At 43.3% G+C, this 16,733-nt stretch overlaps 1 protein-coding gene across 3 annotated transcripts in view; it reads left to right on the forward strand.

The window, feature by feature from the left end:
- Window positions 1-16,733, forward strand: part of NFE2L2 (nuclear factor, erythroid 2-like 2) — a 176,874-nt gene that overhangs the window by 51,605 nt on the left and 108,536 nt on the right. The window contains exon 1 of one of the 3 annotated variants that reach the window (XM_010859777.1): window positions 11,027-11,106. The exons of the other annotated variants lie outside the window; for them this stretch is intronic. The gene's annotated coding sequence lies outside the window, so the exon portion shown is untranslated. Of the gene's footprint in view, window positions 1-11,026; window positions 11,107-16,733 lie in introns of those variants that run through there. 3 annotated transcript variants of the gene reach the window in all.

Genomic DNA, 16,733 nt, shown 5'->3' on the forward strand with positions numbered 1-16,733 from the left:
GTATGTGTGTGTCTGTGCATCGGTAATTCTCTAAATCCCAGGAAAACTGTTTTCCGCATTTCACTTTGGCAAGTCTTATTTTGTATTATGGAAATCAGGTAGTATGCAAATATTTTCTAAGATTACTCTGTCCCCACCGTAAGGGAAATGAATAATAAAGATCTGGAATCAGACAGAACTGGAATTGAAACCCAGTTCCACCATTTATAACTACTAGACAAACTGATTCACTTCTCTAGGCCACAGTTGCTTCTATAAAATGAAAATAATATGCATCCTTTGTGAGGGATGATGTTTTATCATTATCCTTATTAATTTATAAATAGAGACATTACTTCTTGAGTCAAAAGCATGAATTATATATTCTTTTTCCTAAAGTGCAGATTAAAAAATCAAAAGAGAAACACCTCTATAATTCACACAGTTTCACAACGAATGTCATTTTCCAAAATTAATATAGAATATATTCATGACCATTGACTTTTTATTTTTTTTAAAATAAGGTAAAATCCCCCAACAATGGATGCTACTTCAAAAACATTTCTTTAAGGCGATTTTGTTCCATGGATGAACATGGCCTTGTTCCACAGGAGCAAAGCTTATTATTTAAGTTATGATGAATAAAACTAGTATGATTATTGTTTAAGGGATCTTTTCATCAGTTCAGTTCAGTTCAGTTGCTCAGTCATATCCAACTCTTTGCCACCCCATGAACCGCAGCACACCAGGCCTCCCTGTCCATCACCAACTCCCAGAGTTCACCCAAATCCATGTCCAATGAGTCAGTGATGCCATCCAGCCATCTCATCCTCTGTTGTCCCCATCTCCTGCCTTCAGTCTTTCCCAGCATCAGGGTCTTTTCAAATGAGTCAGCTCTTCACATCAGGTGGCCAAAGTGCTGGAGTTTCAGCTTCAGTATCAGTCCTTCCAATGAACACCCAGGACTGATCTCCTTTAGGATGGACTGGTTGGATCTCCTTGCAGTCCAAGGGACTCTCAAGAGTCTTCTCCAACACCACAGTTCAAAAGCATCAATTCTTCTGCGCTCAGCTTTCTTTATAGTCCCACTCTCATATCTATACATGACCACTGGAAAAACCATAGCCTTGACTAGACAGATCTTTGTTGGCAAAGTTATGTCTCTGCTTTTCAATATGCTGTCTAGGTTGGTCATAACTTTTCTTCCAAGGAGTAAGCATCTTTTAATTTCATGGCTGCAATCACCATCTGCAGTGATTTTGGAACCCAGAAAAATAAAGTCTGCCACTGTTTCCACTGTTTCCCCATCTATTTCCCATGAAGTGATGGGACCAGATGCCATGATCTTCATTTTCTGAATGTTGAGCTTTAAGCCAACTTTTTCACTCTCCTCTTTCACTTTCATCAAGAGGCTCTTTAGTTCTTCTTCACTTTCTGCCATAAGAGTGGTGTCATCTGCATATCTGAGGTTATTGATATTTCTCCCAGCATCTTGATTCTAGCTTGTGCTTCATCCAGCCCAGCATTTCTCATGATGTACTCTGCATATAAGTTAAATAAGCAGGGTGACAATATACAGCCTTGACGTACTCCTTTTCCTATTTGGAACCAGTCTGTTGTTCCATGTCCACTTCTAACTGTTGCTTCCTGACCTGCATATAGGTTTCTCAAGAGGCAGGTCAGGTGGTCTGGTATTCCCATCTCTTTCAGAATTTTCCACAGTTTATTGTGATCCACACAGTCCAAGGCTTTGGCATAGTCAATAAAGCAGAAATAGATGTTTTTCTGGAACTCTCTTGCTTGAGGATGGAAAGAATGCATAACAAACTGTTATCAGTGAGTGAGAAAACTGACTACCTAGCAGCATTTCTCCCATTCTAGTAGTTCTCTGTATCTTAAAGATAACATCATCCATGTTGCTACATCATTCAGGTCATGCATCCTGCTATGTAAGCATATAAGATTACCCTGGGCATCTGATACAACCCAACTCCAAGCCACTTCAGTTCTGTTCAGTTGCTCAGTCGTGTCTGACTCTTTGCAACCCCACGGACTGCAGCACACCCGGCCTCCCTGTCCATAACCAACTCCTGGAGCTTACTTACAACTCATGTTCATTGAGTTCGTGATGCCATCCAACCATCTCATCCTCTGTTGTCCCCTTCTCCTCCTGCCTTCAATCTTTCCCACTATCAGGGTCTTTTCTAATGAGTAGTTCTTCGCATCAGGTGACCAAAGTATTGGAGTTTCAGCTTCAGCATCAGTCCTTCCAATTAATATTCAGACTGATTTCCTTTAGAATGGACTAGTTTGATCTCCTTGCAGTCCAAGGGACTCTCAAGAGTCTTCTCCAACACCACAGTTCAAAAGCATCAATTCTTCGGCGCTCAGCCTTCTTCACAGTCCAACTCTCACATCCATACATGACTGCTGGAAAAATACTTTTGACTAGAAGGACCTTTGTTGGCAAAGTAATGTCTCTTCTTTTTCATATGCTGTCTAGGTTGATCACCATACATGACTACTGAAAACACCAAACCCTTGACTAGACGGACCTTTGTTGGCAAAGTAATGTCTCTGCTTTTCAATATGCTGTCTAGGTTGGTCATAACTTTCCTGCCAAGGAGTAAGCGTCTTTTAATTTCATGGCTGCAATCACCATCTGCAGTGATTTTGGAGCCTCCCCAAAATAAAGTCAGTCACTGTTTCCACTGTTTCCCCATCTATTTGTCATGAAGTGACGGGACCAGATGCCATGATCTTCTCAAGAGGCAGGTTAGGTGGTCTGTTATTCCCATCTCTTTCAGAATTTTCCACAGTTTATTGTGATCCACACAGTCAAAGGCTTTGGCATAGTCAATAAAGCAGAAATAGATGTTTTTCTGGAACTCTCTTGCTTTTTCGATGATCCAGCAAATGTTGGCAATTTGATCTCTAGTTCCTCTGCCTTTTCTAAAACCAGCTTGAACATCTGGAAGTTCACGATTCACATATTGCTGAAGCCTGGCTTGGAGAATTTTGAGCATTACTTTACTAGCGTGTGAGATGAGTACAATTGTGCGATAGTTTGAACATTCTTTGGCATTGCCTTTCTTTGGGATTGGAATGAAAACTGACCTTTTCCAGTCCTGTGGCCACTGCTGAGTTTTCTCTCTAGTCAAGGCTATGGTTTTTCCAGTAGTCATGTATAGATGTGATTGGACTATAAAGAAAGCTGAGTGCAGAAGAATTGATGCTTTTAAACTGTGGTGTTGGAGAAGACTCTTGAGAGTCCCTTGGACTGCAAGGAGATCCAACCAGTCCATTTGATAGGAAATCAATCCTGGGTGTTCATTGGAAGGACTTATGTTGAAGCTGAAACTCCAATATTTTGGCCACCTGATGCAAAGAGCTGACTCATTTGAAAAGACCCCGAGTTGGAAAAGATTGAAGGCAGGAGGAGAAGGTGACGACAGAGGATGAGATGGTTAGATGGCATTACTGACTCAATGGACATGAGTTTGTGTAAACTCCAGGAGTTGGTGTTGGACAGGGAGGCCTGGTGTGCTGCGGTTCATGGGGTCTCAAAGAGTTGGACACGACTGAGCAACTGAACTGAACTGAACTAGGTTAGTCATAGCTTTGCTTCCAAGGAGCAAGCCTCTTTTAACTTCATGGCTGCAATCACCATCTGCAGTGATTTTGGAGCACCCCAAAAATAAAGTCTGTCACTGTTTCCATTGTTTCCCCATCTATTTGCCATGAAGTGATGGGACCAGATGCCATGATCTTAGTTTTCTGAATGTTGAGTTTTAAGCCAACTTTTCCACTCTCCTCTTTCACTTTCATCTAGGGGCTCTTTAGTTCTTTGCTTTCTGCCATAAGGATGGTATCATCTGCATATCTGAGGTTATTGATATTTCTCCTGGCAATCTTGATTGTAGCTTGTGCTTCATCCAAGCCACTTGGTTTGCTTTAAATATTAGATTCATGTATGCATAAAAATGCTGTTTACTGGCTGTTTTGTCAGGTGATCACCATGTCACCAGATGCTGCACTGAAGCTTAGAGCCCAAGAAGTTAGCATGAAGGGAACACTTCATTAATAGCATGGAAGGTATGCATTAATAATGCAAGAAAGAAGAAGTGGCATGGACTTAGAAGATCTTTATATCAAAGCCCCACTGGGACTTTCTTAAAAACCTCCCTTTTCCTAGGGTCATTGAATCTCTGTATTAAACAATAAAACAGGGTCTACCAACAAGATGTTCACTAAAAAATGTGCTGACAGAGGGAATGTAAGGAAGATGAAGGCATCAACCTATGGCATTTCAAGGGCTCAAGAGTATTTCAAAGAACAGTAAATTGTTCATCTGTCGTGAACTGGACAGACTCTAAAATGTGACCTGTGACTTTTAAGCAAACAAAAAAACTCACCATGGGGAGTGAAAATAAATATGGTGTGTAAGTAAACCAACCTGAGGCCAAGTGGACCATGGTTCATATTTAAGAAAAAATCAATTTGCAGTGATCAGAGTCCTTTATAAATTTTCTCTCTCTCTCTTTAACTGAAAACAAAATAGTAGGAAACGAAACACTGCATCTCTCCTTGAAGGAGGACCCTTTGATGTTCCTTGGTTGAAATTAGTTAATCCTATGATGACTCAGGGTGTTTTTCCAAGACGTCTCCTGGTGCTCTAAGGTTGCTGAATGCTTTTCCCTGGGCTCTAAGTTTAGAAACAAAAGCAAGCCCTAAAGTGAACAGGCAGAGAGGCACTGAGATAGTACAGGATATGAGGGAATGAAGGAAGCTGGGATGTTGAGAATCACCCAGCCACCAGCTTACATATGTCACAGGGTCATACCGTCTCACACCATCCTGCCGATCAGCAGCCCTCAACTATAGCCTATTCCTGGAGTCAACACCCAACTCATTTCTTCCTGAAATGTGACACTCAGGAAGTGTCCAGGACAAAGCTGAATCCCGAGAGGCCTGACTATGAATGCTCCTGCCTCAAGGCAGCTGCCGGACCACCATCCCTCAGGCCCCTGATAGCCCTGATATGTGCCCAGAGAGGCCCTTCCAATGAGTTATCCTCATAGGAACGTTCATCCTCATACCTGACTCAGTGTCCCACTTCTCCATCTTCTCCTGCGTTTTCCCTCTGTGACCCCAGGAATCCCATTCCATTGTCAACAAGGCCCCTGATAGCCCCAGCCTCACCCCTGAGAAACCTGGTTTTTCTCCCAGTCACACTGCTTTCTCTGCAGCCCTGGCAAGTGGAAGCTGCCAGGTCAGGTTCTTTCTGTCCTACACTGCCATTTCCATGGTCTTCATTCTGTGCCCTCAGAGACCCAGGCACCATAGCCATTATGGCACACTCTCTACTCCAGCTGTCATCTACTGACCGCCTGGTCTTACCCTTTTATTTATGGAAGTTACTGGCAACAGGTCCAGAGTGTTCCTTTTCATTCCAAATTCTGCCAACAAGCTGGCCCATTTGGTATGTCTGTGAGATTTTCTTGACCTCTCAGTTCCTTGATTCCATCTCCAATTACCTTTTCCATTCTGCTTCAATCTCTCAATCCCATGGTCACTCAAACTTTGTCATCAAGAAACCACAGCACTGGGAATACCCTGGCAATCTAGTAGTTAGGACCTGAACTTTCACGGCTGTGGCCTAAGTTTAATCCCTGGCTGGGAAACTAAGATCCCCTGAGCCATGTGGCTGAGTGAAGAAAAGAAAGAAGGAAAAGAAAAGAAAAAACCATAGCACCTCTGAACCCACAACTTTCTATTCCTCCAATCCTTCTCACTTGGTTATTTTCACTTTATCAGTTGTCCAAAGTGATAATCTTTCTGTTTTCTTCTATCTCCTTATTTATCATCTACTTTCTGTCTCCTTTTCTTTCCCCATACTGCATACATAAGCTTTTGACCAGAGTCCTCAACTCCATTGCAGCATTACACTTCTGTTTCATCTGCCTGACATGACTTAGAACACATACCTCAAATCCAGTTGTCTGGTTTGACCATTCTTTTACCTGAGCTGCTGGACACTGCTGGAGAAAGCCACATGGTCACATGGACGCTCATGGTCGGCAACATTAAGAAGGCCTTCATTGTGGCCTGCGGTCCTGTCACATTCCCCTTGTCTGCATAAGCTTCCTGAGTCCCCAGAGGGGATATTTCAAGAATTCTCCTCTCTCTCCAAACCTCCATGCCTGCCCTCTCTACCTTCTCTGCTTGTGATTTTATTTCCCACTCATTAAGGGAAGGGGAAAAAAAAGTTATAAGATGTGAGCAGCCTCAGTTTTCCATGGGAACCTATACATTACTTGCATTGTTACCCATCTTACCCCTTACTATAAAAGAGGTTCTTCTCGCCCATCTTAAGGCCAATCTCTTGACCTGTGCTCTGGATTCCATCTCCTCCTGACATCTCATTGACCTCACTCTGAGTTATTCTTTCTCACTCTTATCTTTATAGTCTACCTCTTCCTCTGTACTGGCTTCTTATTTCTCAGTTTAAAATAAAGCCACATTCATCTCCACCCACAGCCCTGTCTTCCTCTTGGCAGCTAAACTTCTTATAGAAGTTATCTCTACTCATTTTTTTTTTTAATATTTACTTATTTATTTGGTTGGTTGCACCTGGTCTTAGTTGCAGCAGGCAGGATCTTCAGTCTTCATTGTGACAAGTGGGATCTTTACACATGCCAACTCTTAGTTGCAGTATGGGGGATCTAGTTCCCTCTCCAGGGATCGAACCCAGCCCCCTAACACCCCGCATTGGGAGTGCAGAGTCTTAGCCATTGGACCACCAGGAAAGTCCCTTCAGGCATCTTCAGTTCAGTTCAGTTTAGTTGCTCAGTCGTGTCCGATTCTTTGCGACCCCACGGACTGCAGCACACCAGGCTTCCCTGTCCATCACCAACTCCCAGAGTGTACTCAAACTCATGTCCATTGAGTCTCTGATGCCATCCAACCATCTCATCCTTTGTCGTCCTTGTTTCCTCCTGCCTTTAATCTTTTCCAGCATCAGGGTCTTTTCAAATGAGTCAGTTCTTCGCATCAGGTAGCCAAAGTACTGGAGCTTCAACTTCAGCATCAGTCCTTCCAGTGAATATTCAGGACTGATTTCAAATTAGGATGGACTGGTTGGATCTCCTTGCTGTCCAAAGGACTCTCAAGAGTCTTATCCAACACCATGGTTCTAAAGCATCAATTCTTTGGCACTCAGCTTTCTTTATAGTCCAACTCTCACATCCATACATGACTACTGGAAAAACCAAAGCTTTGACTAGAAGGACTTTTGTTGGCAAAGTAATGTCTCTGCTTTTTTAATATGCTATCTAAGTTGGTCATAACTTTTCTTCCAAGGAGCAAGCGTATTTCATGGCTGCAATCACAATCTGCAGTGATTTTGGAGCCCAGAAAAATAAAGTCAGCAACTATTTCCACTGTTTCCCCATCTGTTGGTTATGAAATGACGGGAACAGATGCCATGATCTTAGTTTTCTGAATGCTGAGCTTTAAGCCAACTTTTTCACTCTCCTTTCACTTTCATCAAGAGGCTCTTTAGTTCTTCTTCACTTTCTGCCATAAGGGTGGTGTCATCTGCACATCTGAGGTTATTGATGTTTCTCCCGGCAATCTTGATTCCAGTTTGTGCTTCATCCCATCCAGCATTTCTTATGATGTACTCTGCATGTAAGTTAAATAAGCAGGTGACAGTATACAACCTTGACGTACTCCTTTTCTGATTTGGAACCAGTCTGTTGTTCCATATCTGCCGGGGACCAGCCCCGGCTGATCCAGGGAATTCGAAGCGGGGACGGCGTCGGCGAGGATCAGGAAACAACTGCTTAATTAAACGTTAATTAAGGATATAAAGAGTAATAGAATAAGGATAGCTCAGTGAAGAAATTCAGTGGAGAAAAGAGGCTGAATAATTCAGCCAGAAGGTAAGAGAAAGAGCGACATGGTGAGACCAAGTTTCGGTGAACAAGGCCCGCACTTTATTTTCCAAAGTAGTTTTTATACCTTAAGTTATGCATAGAGGATAATGGGGGAAGGGGTAGAGACATGCAGCAAGCCAGGCTTTCTTCCTGCAAACTTATCATATGCAAAAGCTTAGGTGATTTGCATCATCTTCTGGCCCGGAGGCCTGTTAACATTTTAAGACCCTTTCTTCAGAAAACTTATTTTTCTCTAAAGGTGATTGGTCAAGCGCCACCCTCCAAAAGCATTAGATAAAGTTGCATTCCTACAGAGCAAAGGTGTGGTGGGCTATAACAAGAAAAAGAATTAACTCAAGGGTCCCAGGTTACAAACATTAAAGCTACTACTTACACCAATTATATTAATCAATACACTGCCAGGGACACAGCAGGTAAGGGATATGGAAACTTAGCAGCAAACATTGGCCCAACAAGTGAAAATCCCTTCACCAATACAATTTCTAATCAATCTTTTAACTGCTCAAAGGAATCTGTATTTAGACAGTTTAGAACATCTCATGCCTCTCACAGTTGGGAGGCTCTGAGCAATCACATGTGGCCGGAAAAACCTATTCAGGCAGGCTAGAGGACTTTCAAAGGAGTTTGTAGGTTGAAACACTGTCACACCCAGGAATTATTAACTGGAGCTGTAAGCTAACTCTTTTTTCAGAGAGAGGTAGTGGGGGACAGCCCCCGTAAAGTCAGAGGTGTAGGTGAAAGCACAAAGCAGAAAGTAGGCAGACTCTGGTTTTGGGGGTAGATGGGGGACTCCTGAGGCTCGATCCCGCCTTTGCGTATGCCGAGCCTCCTTCCTCATGACCTTTGTCATGGGCGGAGTTCCTCACGCTGGCTACCGGCAGTGATAGAATTCCAGCTGAGCTATTCCAGATCCTGAAAGATGATGCTGTGGAAAGTGCTGCACTCAATATGCAATATGCACTCAATATGCAATATGCCGGCTCCCGGCACATATCCAGTTGTAACTGTTGCTTCTTGACCTGCATACAGATTTCTCAAGAGGCAGGTAAAGTGGTCTGGTATTCCCATCTCTTTCAGAATTTTCCACACTTTAAACTGAACTAATTTCCTCTTCAAACTGGTATCTCTGATTTCCCCTTTGAGTGGCAAGTACTACTGTGTGCTCATTGATGCAGCCAGAAATTTGTGTTTGGTTCCTGACTGCTTTCTTTCCATCCTCTTTCTTATCTGTCTGCATTACCATGAACTCTTGATTCTCTTTCTCTAATCATTTTACTTATCTCCTTCCTCTCTACCACCATCACACCTCACCTAATCCTGGTCTCTCTTTCTTTTGTTTTTTCTTTGTGTGGACCATTTAAAAAATCTTTATTGAATTTGCTACAGTATTGCTTCTGTTGTTTATGTTCTGGTTTTTTGGCCATGAGGCATGTGGAATCTTAGCTCCCTGACCAGGGATTGAACCCACACCCCTTGCATTGGAAGGCAAAGTCTTAGCTACTGGATGGCCAGGGAAGTCTCTCTGTTTCTGTTCTTCCTCTCAGATCATTCCCCACACAGTAAACATGTGATTGTTGTAAGCAAGGAATTTCAAAGATGCAAAGTATGCAAAAACAAAACATTATTTCCTAGAGTAAATTTAATATCGGAATCTGAACTTCCAGCCTTCTTCCTGGCAGACAACTTAATCTAGATTCTCTCAAGTAGATTCAGTGATGTGACAGAATCTGAGATTATTCAAGTATTTCAGTTTATAATTATTTCAGACTTTCTTTCCCTTCTTCCAGCCCCTTACTCTGGAGTCTCCTTGGGCTAACTACCCAAGGGAAGTGTGGACGGGGATGGTGGTTTATGTCTGATTGGCTGCATATGGCAATGGAGTGAGAACTACCCATTTCATCTCTTCTGGGCTGGATCCTCATGCTAGCACCAGCCTGCTGGCAACGCTGCCATTATCTAACCTCTTCACACAGCAGGGCTCAGTGTCTCCTCTAGGCTTTTGGACCTTGCTGGCTCTGATGGTGGTGACAGGCTGGCATGCACATCCACTTCCCATGTAGCTTCACCTCTCAAAGGGGCAGCCACATTCCTGCAACCCCAAAGAGCAATCCAGAAACATTTCTTCCTTTTGTCCATCATATCCCCTTTCCAGGTCAGGTCATTTCTTCTCCCCTTCCAGCACAAAAGGGGAAAAAAAAAAAAATCAATTCCCATTTATGCATTTGTGTGAAGTGTTTAATCTCATCAGTTTAATCTCTGAGTTAAAGTGCAGAACCCTTTGAATTATGTAGCACAGTCTGGGTCTCTCTCAGCAGTAGACTACCTCCTCAGTAATCAATGTGCTTTTCACTCTGCTAACAAAGAAGTCTGATGGAGTGTGTGTGCGCGTGTATGTCTGTGTGTGTCTTGGTGAGCTAGCAGGGTGCAGGTTGGTAGCTCAGAGCCCAGGGAGAGAGATGAACAGACAAAGTATGTTCCATTAATACTTCACATATCATCCTGTCACATGTTCTCTCAAAGTCATAAATCTGATCAAGTCATTCACCCACTAAAAGACCGTCTGTAGCTTCCCATTACCTTTAGGATAAAGTGTAAACTTTTAAACTTGACTTACAAGTTAAGATCTGTCCCCAGTTTACCTATACTACCTTGTTTCCCACAATTTCCCCTCTTCTTTCAGTTCCTTGGGCTCACCATCCCCTCATTTGCCTCTGAACTTTCTTCACCTTCCTAGATTTTCTCCATCTTTTCCCTACACCTGGCTAATACCTGCACATTCCTGTGATCTCCAGTTAAATGCCAATTCCCTGGGGAAGTCCCCTTGGACTCCCTCCCACTCTTGACTTTGATGTATCCCTTCCAGGCACTCCCATAAACTTCTCATGTCATTGCACTTACCACATCTTAGTTTATTTGTCTGCTCTCCACTAGACTATAAATTCTTTTAAGGCAAGATTGTCTGGATCACCTTCCAACACCTAGCATGTGCCTGACATGTGATAGGAGCTCAGTAAATATTTGTTAAGTAAGAAATAAGTAAATGAATGAAGAATAATTGAACACACAGGCCAGATGTTAGCTGGCTTCATGTGCAGTCTTTGCCTTACAGCAGGACTCAGTACTTGATTGCGTTTCTCTAAAAGCAAGTCAACTCCACAAAGAAGAGGTAAGCAACGTAGGTTTGACTGAAATTTTTTTGACGAGACAAAAGAGAGGGTTTAACTGCAAGCATTTCTATTCTCCCTTTAGTGTCCTTCTTTGGCTTCCAAACTTTGGGTCTCCCTCTCTCCTTTCAGTCTTCCTTCCTCCCCAACCCCAACTCACCCTTCCTTTCCCTAAGAAACTATCCCTCTGAGAAGTTTATTCAATAGGAATTGGAGAGAGATACGGCTAGAATCAGTGAATGCCATTTAGGAGACAGTTCAAAAAGGCCAGGTAGAGACAGTGAAAGCCTGAATTAAGAAAAATGACAAAATAAAGAGGAGAGGATGAGTTTAGGAAATGTTTTATGGGGAAGATCAACCGGATGTGGTTACTGGTGAGACGAGGTAGGAGAGAAAAGAAAGAAGAATATAAGGCACATCCAAGGTATTAATGAATATAAAAGAAAGAGGAAGGAAGGAAGGAAATGATTCGAAAATAGGAAGATGATGAGTGAAAGGGTAGAAATGAAAATGCCGAAAATTAGATTTATTACCAAGAGAAGTAGGAAAGCGGCTTAAACAAGGGAGGACAGCTAGAAGAATTATTGCCTCTTGAGAGTGTGACTGAAGAAAGAGACCAAAGTTGCAGTTGGCGCTAGTCCACATAACTGCATGATTTTCTTTAACAGTTTGGATTATTAATAGTAAGAGCTGAGAAAATTGGTGGTAGACTGATCCAAGACTTGGAATTTTCTGGGATGATCTGCTGGGGCAGAAAGACCAAGGGGCAAAGGGATTGATTATGCTATGAAAAAAAAATGTTCAAAGTGATAAACAATAGCTCAAAAGTGATAAAAGTGAGCCAAGAAGGCACCAATAGCCTGGGGAGGGGGCCTGGTGGAGAAGAGGCAGAAGAGGAGCCAAGGAATTGGATGCTCTGATGTAGTGAAGAGTAAACTGGCATACTGGGAAACAGATGTAGAACAGAGAAGAGACCCCATGTGAATCTGTGGACTCTGGGACTCAAGAAGAAAACAAACCTAGAGAAGAGAGGGTTACCATCTTCATCTGAGATGAGATGGAGGGAGAAAAGGAAATACCTTGTTTAAATATTTCTCAGCAGAGAAGCCGCAGAAAGAGGAGGCTGACATTGTAGAATCTTGATCTCTTCCATCATGCAAGATGGGAGTGATACACAGGAAGTGGGATTGTAGGAAAGATCAAGAAAATACGGTGGGAAAGCACCTATCTTGATTGAAAAATCAGACAATTGCCTGTTGGTAGCAAGGGCTCAATGGAAACAGTCGGTTGACATTGTCTTGGATCTGATTTCTCAGTTTTCCCCAGCAACATCTGTTTTAGAGCAGAAATAGAAAGTATATGGTAGATTTCACTTTGGGTGGGGAGTACAAAAAATAGGACTGAATGGAGGGCCAAAGGGTAAAGGGCACTTATGAAGATTATTCCTGAAACTGTCAACACTGGTAACAAGCTGAGAGGAAGGCAGCAGGGCTGATGGGTCCTTGGTGCCATGAGAACAGTGGTGGATGACATAGCAGGGGTCACAATGAAGAGGACGAACAGAAAGTTCAATGGCCCTGATAAAAATCACACCAGAATCTTGCAGTCCAGTCTCCAAATAAATTTAAAAGGTGAATGTCCCTTTAAATCATTAACTAAACCAGCATTCAGATCTGGCAGACTCTTCCAGCCTGGGCTGTTCTGCTTTGCCAAGAATCAATAAGCTTCTGTGAACCCTCCAGGGCAAGTGAGGCATGATCCATCTCTCCTGTCTGGACAAGCTTGATCTGGCCTCCCTCCTCCTGCCAAAGCAGGCCTGAAGTATGTGCCGGATTCTGTGTCTCAGACTAATTATCACATTCCAGAATGTTCCGGGATCCTGCTGATAGAGCCTTTCAGGTTTTAAAGGGCCCTGCTCTAACCCTCCCTGCTGTGCCCCTCACCACTGGATGAGGAGACTGGGGCCAAGAGGATGTACCCACTCAGAACCCACATTGATTCCCTCTAGACAAGGGGTCCCCAACCTCCAGGATCTAATGCCCAATGATCTGAGGTGGAGCTGACGTAATAGTAATCGAAATAAAGTTCAAAATAAATGTAATGCACTTGAATCATCCCAAAATGATCCCTTCCCACCCCAGTCTGTAAATTGTCTTCCACGAACCGATCCCTAGTGCCAAAAAGATTGGGGACCACTGCCTCTAGACCAGACTCTGGGTACCCTGGACCATCCCAGAATTCCCTGCCCAAACAACGTCAGGCTCACTTTCCCGGCCAGCCTATACTTCCTCCCTGGTCCCATCCTCTCAAGGGCAGACCATGCCACTAGTACACTCACTCCTCAGCCTGAAGGTCCCCAGGGGAGGTACACACAGCGTGGGTGTGTGGGCCAGGGCATCCACACTCCTGCAGAACAGGCCCTTCTCCGTCAGAGCCAGGGATGGGACAAGAAGAGCGGCAGCCTCAGCCTGGGATCCAGCTCACCCCATGCCTCCATGTCCTACCGCAGAACTCTGAGGGGTTCAAGAATCAACCATTCAAACTTGGTCTTGAGATCATGAGGGAGATAAAGTTACTAAGTTAAAAAAAACGAAACATATTTTATTTGTAGCATTTCCACAGTTAGACATGGGGTGTGTATGAGTTCAGTTGCTCAGTCATGTCTAACTTTCTGTGACCCTATTGACTGTAGTCCCAGGCTCCTGTGTCTGTAGGGTTTTCCAGGAAAGAATACTGAAGTGGGTTGTCATTTCTGTCTCCAGGGGATCCTCTTGACTCCGGGATTGAAAGCACGTCTCCTGCATCTCCTGTATCGGCAGGCAGATTCTTTACCGCTGAGCCACCTGGGAAGCCCTTAGACACAAGACGCAGACCTCTGCTCTGCCCTCTCGGTCTCAAGAATGTCAGGGGCAGTCCTGGCTCCGCAGTGTTTTATTTGCTGGTTGTGCAGAATAGCTCTTCAGAATTATTATTTTAAGTCTATTTGACATATAGTTACGTCCAAATTTTATCCCAAGATGGTGACGAACAGACATCCATTTAAAATCCTCTCTGGGTTTCTAAAAAGTTTTGGCAACCGAAGCTCTCCCCTAATCTTTGATATCATTTTTTGTCACTTGATAGAATGTGTTCCCGTTTTACTAATGTCTGTATGTAAGCTGGATTTCCTGAAAGAATCTGTGAACATTTCTATCCTACTGTATCATTCAAGGTACATAGCTCGGCCTTGAGTATAATCCCATCCAACAAACATTGGGTTTCCCTTGTGGCTCAGCTGGTAAAGAATCCACCTGCGATGCGGTAGACCTGGGTTTGATCCCTGGGTTGGGAAGATCCCCCAGAGAAGGGAACGGCTACCCACTCCAGTACTCTGGCCGGGAGAATTCCATGGACTATATAGTCCATAGGGTCGCAAAAAGTTGGACACAACTGAGCAGCTTTCACCATAAATATCAGAATATGTCTTCAGTATACATCCCTTCTGCTTCTGAAGATGTTGTTCATTATATCTTTTTCATATGTTCCAGATGCCTACTGTTATATTCAATCTGACTAATGCTAAATTTGAGACCTGTCCTGCAAATCCATGCCTTATATCTTCTTTCCTTCATGATCAGGTCTTAATTAAAGGGAGAGGATCAGGTACAGCTGAAAATGTTTGGTCATTAAGAGAAGGGAGGGGAAATGGCCTCTGGATTGCCTCACAGAGCCTACTGTTCTCGTTCCACCCGCACTCCACATCTTGACTCTCAGAATGGAATGTGACCTCTTGGGAGAGTCTGTGCTTGGACCTTCCAGTAGTTTACAACCAGTCAACAAATCTCAAAGCTTTATTTGGAGGGTATCAGTTCGAGAATTTGGGAGACTTGGTTTCAAAAAGAGTCAAAAGAGCATTGATTTGGTTTGAGAAGACCCAAGTTCTTAACTCAAAACTGCAATTAAGTCATTGCTTAAGTGACATAAGACACTGTTCTACATATTCTGACTATAAAATGCGTGAGGAGGGCAGAGGGGGTGAGAGAATTCATTTAGCTTTCTGTTTTCCACACTTACGAAACTGTGTAACCCTTTTCTTTTGCAGCGGTGGGTGAAATGAATATTCTAAGAAACACTCTTTTGGAAATTACTGTTAGAGTAAGTCAGTGGTTCTCCACAGGGAGGGGAAGTGGGGATTTTGTGCCCTCACACAAGGACATGTGACAAGGTCTAAAGACATTCACAACTGAGGCGGCCAGGATCCTGCTCAGTATCCTACACTGTATAGGACAGCTCCCTCCCCTCGCCCTGGCCCTGGCCAACACCCAGCTAAGAATTATCCTATCCAAAATTTCAATACTAAGGAGTTGAGAAACTCTGGGCTAGATGAACTATCTCTAAATCTTCTTTTAACACTATATCGAAATGAAGTGTGATTTTTTAAAAAACACAAAATTTTATTTCTCTTTTACTCAGAGTCAGCTGTGGGTCTGGGTGAATCTCTAGAACAATTTCCTTTCATGTGTTGGCTCCATATTTAAGCTGCTTTGATCTTATAGCACTTTCCTATCAATACATGCTTCTAAGATTGCCTTGGCAGAGAAAGAGAAAGCAAAATCATACAGGGTCTTAAACACTTTTATTTGGATGTGACAAATTCTCTTCTACTTCTACAAAAAATAAGCAGCTTTGCTGAAACATAATTCATATATCTGACAGTTCACCCATTTAAAGTGTAAGATTCAGTGATTTTTAGTATATTAACTGGTATGTGCATTCATCACCACAGTCAGTTTTAGAGAATTTTCATCACACCCAAAAGAACCCTGTACCTCTTAGCAGTTACTCCCAATTTTCCTCCAACGCTCCTGCCCCAGCCCTAGGCAACCACTAGTTCAGTTCAGTCGCTCAGTCATGTCTGACTCTTTGCGACCCCATGAATTGCAGCACGCCAGGCCTCTCTGTCCATCACCAACTCCCGGAGTGCACTCAGACTCACATCCATCGAGTCAGTGATGCCATCCAGCCATCTCATCCTCTGTCGTCCCCTTCTCCTCCTGTCCCCAATCCCTCCCAGCATCAGAGTCTTTTCCAATGAGTCAACTCTTCGCATGAGGTAGCCAAAGTACTGGAGTTTCAGCTTCAGCACCATTGCTTCCAAAGAAATCCCAGGGCTGATCTCCTTCAGAATGGACTGGTTGGATCTCCTTGCAGTCCAAGGGACTCTCAAGAGTCTTCTCCAACACCACAGTTCAAAAGCATCAATTCTTTGGCACTCAGCCTTCTTCACAGTCCAACTCTCACATCCATACAACATGACCACAGGAAAAACCATAGCCTTGACTAGACGAAGCTTTGTTGGCAAAGTAATGTCTCTGCTTTTGAATATGCTATCTAGGTTAGTCATAACTTTCCTTCCAAGGAGTAAGCGTCTTTAATTTCATGGCTGCAGTCACCATCTGCAGTGATTTTGGAGCCCAGAAAAATAAAGTCTGACACTGTTTCCACTGTTTCCCCATCTATTTCCAATGAAGTGGTGGGACCGGATGCCATAATCTTCATTTTCTGAATGTTGAGTTTTAAGCCAACTTTTTCACTCTCCACTTTCACTTTCATCAAGAGGCTTTTTAGTTCCTCTTCACTTTCTGCCATA

The sequence above is a fragment of the Bison bison genome, unplaced genomic scaffold, assembly GCF_000754665.1.
Source record: "Bison bison bison isolate TAMUID 2011002044 unplaced genomic scaffold, Bison_UMD1.0 scf7180017864460, whole genome shotgun sequence".
NCBI classification, from domain to species: Eukaryota; Metazoa; Chordata; class Mammalia; order Artiodactyla; family Bovidae; genus Bison; species Bison bison.